The sequence below is a fragment of the Lynx canadensis genome, chromosome C1 (assembly GCF_007474595.2).
Source record: "Lynx canadensis isolate LIC74 chromosome C1, mLynCan4.pri.v2, whole genome shotgun sequence".
Taxonomy (NCBI): domain Eukaryota; kingdom Metazoa; phylum Chordata; class Mammalia; order Carnivora; family Felidae; genus Lynx; species Lynx canadensis.
The window spans coordinates 69,634,814-69,641,413 of NC_044310.1; the positions used below are offsets into that span (position 1 = coordinate 69,634,814).

Sequence of the window (6,600 nt, forward strand, 5' to 3'; positions counted from 1 at the left end):
TCCTAGCAGTGCTATTGCTGGGTCATAGGGTAGGTCTATTTTTAATTTTCTGAGGAACCTCCACACTGCTTTCCAGAGCGGCTGCACCAATTTGCATTCCCACCAACAGTGCAAGAGGGTTCCCGTTTCTCCACATCCTCTCCAGCATCTATAGTCTCCTGATTTGTTCATTTTGGCCACTCTGACTGGCGTGAGGTGATACCTGAGTGTGGTTTTGATTTGTATTTCCCTGATAAGGAGCGACGCTGAACATCTTTTCATGTGCCTGTTGGCCATCTGGATGTCTTCTTTAGAGAAGTGTCTATTCATGTTTTCTGCCCATTTCTTCACTGGGTTATTTGTTTTTCGGGTGTGGAGTTTGGTGAGCTCTTTATAGATTTTAGATACTAGCCCTTTGTCCGATATGTCATTTGCAAATATCTTTTCCCATTCCGTTGGTTGCCTTTTAGTTTTGTTGGTTGTTTCCTTTGCTGTGCAGAAGCTTTTTATCTTCATAAGGTCCCAGTAATTCACTTTTGCTTTTAATTCCCTTGCCTTTGGGGATGTGTCGAGTAAGAGATTGCTACGGCTGAGGTCAGAGAGGTCTTTTCCTGCTTTCTCCTCTAAGGTTTTGATGGTTTCCTGTCTCACATTTAGGTCCTTTATCCATTTTGAGTTTATTTTTGTAAATGGTGTGAGAAAGTGGTCTAGTTTCAACCTTCTGCATGTTGCTGTCCAGTTCTCCCAGCACCATTTGTTAAAGAGGCTGTCTTTTTTCCATTGGATGTTCTTTCCTGCTTTGTCAAAGATGAGTTGGCCATACGTTTGTGGGTCTAGTTCTGGGGTTTCTATTCTATTCCATTGGTCTGTGTGTCTGTTTTTGTGCCAATACCATGCTGTCTTGATGATGACAGCTTTGTAGTAGAGGCTAAAGTCTGGGATTGTGATGCCTCTTGCTTTGGTCTTCTTCTTCAGGGACTCTTTCAATTTTGAGCAAACTTTTTTCATTGAAGTATAATTGACATGCAATATTATATTAGTTTCAGGTGTAAAAAATATTTATTTGAAAATTCTATACATTATTCAGTGCTCACTCTGGTAAGTGTAGTCACCATTTGTCACCATACAATGTTGTTACAAATATAAACCACATTCCCTATGGTGTACTGTTCATCTCTGTGCCTTCTTCCTTTTATAACTGGAAGTTTGTACCTCATAATTCCCTCCATTTGCCAATCTCCGCCCTTACCTCCCCTCTGGCAACCACCCGTTGTTCCCTGTATTTAGAATTCTTCTGCTGTTGTTCATTTGTTTCATTTTTTAGATTCCACATATTAATGCAATCACATGGCCTTAGTCTTTCCCTGTCTGACTTATTTCAATTAGCATAATACCCTCAGGGTACACCCATGTTGTTGCAAATGGCAAGATTTTATTCTTTTTTATGGCTCGGTAATATATATATATTACCAAGAAGATATTGGAGGTATATATATATATATATATATATATATATATATATATATATCTTCTTTTTTCATTCATCTATCAATGGACACTTGGGTTGCCTCCCTATCTTGGCTATAGTACATATTGCTACAATAAACATAGGAGTATAAATATCTTTTCAAAGTGTGCTTTTGGGATTTGGATAAATATTCAGCAGTGGAATTTCTAGATCATATGGTATCTCTATTTAAAAATTTTTGGGGAATCCCCATACTGTTTTCCAAAATGGTTGAACCAATTTACATTCTCATCAACAGTGTATGAGGGTTCCCTTTTCTCACCAACACTTGTTAACTCTTGCCTTTTTGATACTAGCCATTCTGACTGGTGTAAATGATATTTCACTGTGGTTTTGATTTGCATTTCGTATTTAATCAATTAAAGTTTTAAATAATTAATTTTAGTCTAATTAATTTCATTTAATTGATACATTTAATTAATTTACCCTGATTAATATTTTATCTAATTAAAATTTAATGATTTAAAATATGTGACTTATTTTTATATCACTAGTCTTTTAGCAACATATTATGAAAGATAAATTCAATATTGTTTTCTGTATCATTTATATAATTTTTGTTGTTATTAGGATGGGGTATTGGTTTTGACATAATCATCCATTTGGTGATCACTGAACTTCTTATTTAAACTCAAACATTGAATTGTCCTTGGATTTCTAATATAAACTCTGTCTAGTAGTAAACTCTATCTTGAGTGAAAATAAAATTTATTCAGCATTAACTCTGTGTTATTGCTCTATTAGTCAATTATATTGACTATTTCAGTGATTCTGACAAAATATTTAACTACAGGCATTCTTTCCTCAGTATTTTTAATTGTGGGACTCAGAGAAGTTAAATTACGTAAGATTCAACAACTAGTAAGTCAAAAACTGAACTTCAACAATAAATCCATGTGACTTCATTGGACCAAATTGTTTATCTTATGACAGATTATACTTTAATCAACTATCGAGTTGCATTTGCTTATAATGTTTTTAATATTTCTTCCCTTATATGAATAAGTAGTATTAATCTAGTTTTCTTTATTATGATTTTTACCACATTTAAAAATGAAAAACATAGAAGAAATTTTAAATGAGAATATTCATTCAACTCTATATAAATGAATATGACAATCTAAATGAAATATGTGATTTGCCAGCAAAAATTGATTGACAAAAATTAAGAAATCAAACCTAAACAAAGAAACAAAAATCACTGTAGAAGAAATTTGGAAAATGGACAAAGGAAACCTCCCAAAAGTGAAGGTAAAGAAGGTAAAGATTTAAGTACAAATTATTATTATTATTAATTATTATTATCATTAGTAGTAATGGTATTTATGAATGCAGAGCAGATGCCAGGTATAGAGTATAGCCAATAACATTAAAAACAAACCAAATGGCAACTTAACTATATTCTCAGCAAAACAGTAATTTATGACATTTCTCCAAAAACCAACACAGTGCCATGTTCAACAATAAAATGAAAAACAAAACAACCAGCAGTTGCTACCTTAGACCTCAAGACATAGTTTCTTACAGCATTTCATGTCTACAGTTTGGTTCTCTGTTTCAGAGCATGAATTACTTTTCAGATGAAAAACCTGGGATGGCGGAGGTTTGTTTATGTGTGTTGGGGGAGAATCCAGGGTGGAAAAATAGGGGGGAGTAACAAGAGATTCATTTCTCTGGTCAGGCAACCAAGTGAGGAGGTAGTTATTTAGAGAGCTTCTCAAGTAGAGAATATTGTACTGATCTACTGAGAGCTGAGGAGGTAGTAGGAGCTTCCTGTGAGACTCAAGATAGCAACAGGAATACTTACGCAAGAAAGTCAAGACCAGGGTGTCAGTGCAGTTTGACAGTGGCTCTTTTCTGATGCTACAACTTTAAAAGTATTCATTACATTACCACACACAAGAACCACATAAAAACTCGAGTCCCATCATCACTGCTGTTGAGTTTCTTCATTTGGTACTGGCATATTTATCTTACCAGTGTGCAAAAGGCATATTCAACACCCTGTCTGGTCTTGGCTTAGGTTTCAATGAACGGAATCCCGTAACTCTTGGCCAATTTGTGGGCTTGTTTTTTGGTGACTGTCCTTGTTGGCAAATCACACTTGTTTCATCTGAGTTTTTTACTTGCTTAAGCTGTTCCCTGTAGAGGTTAATATCTGCAAATGATTTGCTATTATTGATGGCACATACACAGAGGAAGCCTTCACCTGTCCTCATGTATTGGTCTCTCATGGCACTGTATTCTTCTTGACTAGCTGTATCCATTATGTCCAGAACACAGGTTTTACCATCTGTAACCACCTGTTTTCAGTTAAAATCCTCTATGTTGGAATCACATTCATCTACAAAGTGGTTCTGGATTAGCTGGGTTGTCAGTGTGCTTTTCCCAACACCAGCTGCTCCAACTGCCACCAGTTTGTACTCAGTCATTTCACACCAGCAAGAACCTCAAGTTTCACAGCCTCTGCTTCCAACGGATTTAGGACCACAACTGGGGAAAATGTTGGAGACCCCAGAACTGCCATCACCAGCCCCCACCAGGGATTAAGTTCAAATAATTTTAAAACTTAAACCAACCAGTATTGCTAATTCTATTTAAGTTTTTAATCTGAATTCTGTTTAAGTTGTTGCAAAGAACTAAGAATATAATGCTTGCAACATCTTTTGTGAAATCAGAACATTTATACTTCTGTCAAAGGCAGATAATATTTATAACAACAACAACAACAAAAAGCCCTTAAGGTCATTTTTTAATGTTAGTACACAATCCAAAATAAAATTAGATTGTAATTAAGAATTGATATCTACCAGTATTTTAAAAATAAACATAGTCCATAAAAGATTTATAACTGGAATGCAAGGATGGCTTGTTATTAGGAATACAATATCATTCATCATGTCAGCAAACTAAAGCAGAAAAAAATTTTAATAATAAATATTATTTTTAGTCAAGATACAGGTTAATCTACATGATCTCAAAATGACACCAGACTGATGCAAGGTGGATTTACTAGTTAAAACAGCATGCACTGAGAAAATATCCTAGATAATTAACTGATTTTGAAAAATTCCACAGTCCTGGAAAACAGAAAGGAATAAAAAATAAATCCTGGAAGCTATAACCTTTACCTTGGAACATATAAATAATCCCAAGAGATTTTCTTTGTTTTTGTTCTCAAAAAAAAATTACGTAAAATAACGCTTCCACGTGTACTTCAGAACTTCACAAGAAAGTGTCAGATTTATTTCATAAATAAATAGCTATAATAAGTCAATAGAAATAACAGGAAGAATATTATAGTGGATATTTATAAATTTTTGCCTTTTATTCTTTCCAAAAACAAACAAACAAAAAGGAAAAGTAATCTCACTCCCACTCTGATGCATATAGAGAATTATTCCATACTTATGCTACACCAAAAGATGAATGAAAGATGGGATCATGATCCAAACGAGAGTAATTAAAATTTTCTATTTAGTAAACTGGAAAGGGAAGAGGGCAATGTGTTCCAATCCCAGTTAAAGTTGGATTCTTGAAGAGGAGATGTAAAACTAGAGATCTTAATAGGGATCCCATATTTTCCGCTTTTAGATTAGGATATAGAGAAAGCTAGTCCATAAAAGAAACAAAAACTGATAAAAGAGATGAGAATATAGAAGCCATAAAAATATCTGGAGAGTAAGATAGAATATACACATGAGGTTTCTCACAGTGTGTTGAGTAAGCCCTGACACCAGGCAACTCTGGATTCAGATGAAGTTTCTCCTTTTGTTTGTAAAATATGCTGGGATCTTTGTATTTTATTTTACATTATTTTTGAGCTAGAAAACTGGCATAATATTTTTAATATATCAAGTCATATATTTTGCATTTTCTTTAAATTATTGCCTTCTTGACTTCCCAGCCATTAAATAAAAGCATTTCCATCATCCAGGGGAGACTCATGTAATCTGGAACAAAGATGTCAAGTGTATGGTAAATTAGGGCTTTGGTGTTCCAATAAAACAGTAGCTTTGCAGTCTAGGTTAAATGAAAGACAAATTTATAAATTCCCTTTTTTTCTCACATTAAAACAATTGGAGATCTGAAATTTTTATTTTAGTATATAGAAAAAGATCATGGACTATTATGGAAATGGATAGGGTAACAGAGAGAGAAAAGAGCAAAAGATCAGATGCTGTGTCTTTAGTTCTCTATTCCACCCCAGTATAGTTCAGCTGAGGATAACCCTAAAGATGAAGATCGGGCAATGATAGGGGAACCCCAGAGGTATATGTGTATGTGGGGGATGCTGAAAGGAAAGGAGCCTGGTGCCCCACAATTTGTCAGATCTAAGGAGGAGGCCACTTGGCTGAATGTCCCACACCAACATGGACACACACAGCTGAGTGATGATGGCCAAAAGACCACAGACTACACCAGCCATACTTTTACCTTTGCACAAATTCTGTGCATAATGAGTGAAACGTCTCAAAGTCACTGTGTGTCCTCAGTGAAGAACAGGGAAATCATTGGTTAATTAGGGAGGGGCTCTTAAAGAAGGGACCAATGAGCATCTGGCTGAGATTCAGCAGAGCAGCAGTGTCGGGGAAAGCTGAGGCGGGGCCACATCAAAGTAGTGGAGCCTGTTGGTAGAAGAAAAGGGACCTCTAGGCACTGACTGTGCAGAGAAAAAATAAAACCTAAACATGACTTTCATTAGCCACAATACTGAGAATAGATAACAGTAGGATGAGCAACAGTAGGATGTCTAGGGACATCCTAGAGAAGGCTGCTACCCAATTTGGGTTTTTTGTGATGCTCCATGGTATGTCGAGGTACTCTTTGGCTAGAAGAAAGAGAAAAGGGTAGAGATAACACCAAAGGGACAATTTTAAAAGGAAAAAATAAGTAACCTTTAAGTGACGTATTTAAAATCCCATCCATCTTAGCTTCTCCTACCACCATTAAAGAGAATCTAAGCTTGAGAAAACTATGCAAACAGTTGTATATTAAAAAAAAAAAGAATGTTACTTTTTTGCATATGTAAGTTTAGCATATGTGGATTTTAATTACCCACTCTACACTAGTAATTGCTAGTTTCTCTTATC

At 35.2% G+C, this 6,600-nt stretch overlaps 1 pseudogene; it reads right to left on the bottom strand.

The window, feature by feature from the left end:
* Window positions 1-3,333: 3,333 nt before the first annotated feature.
* On the bottom strand, window positions 3,334-3,939 carry LOC115521748 (annotated as a pseudogene).
* Between the last annotated feature and the right edge of the window lie 2,661 nt (window positions 3,940-6,600).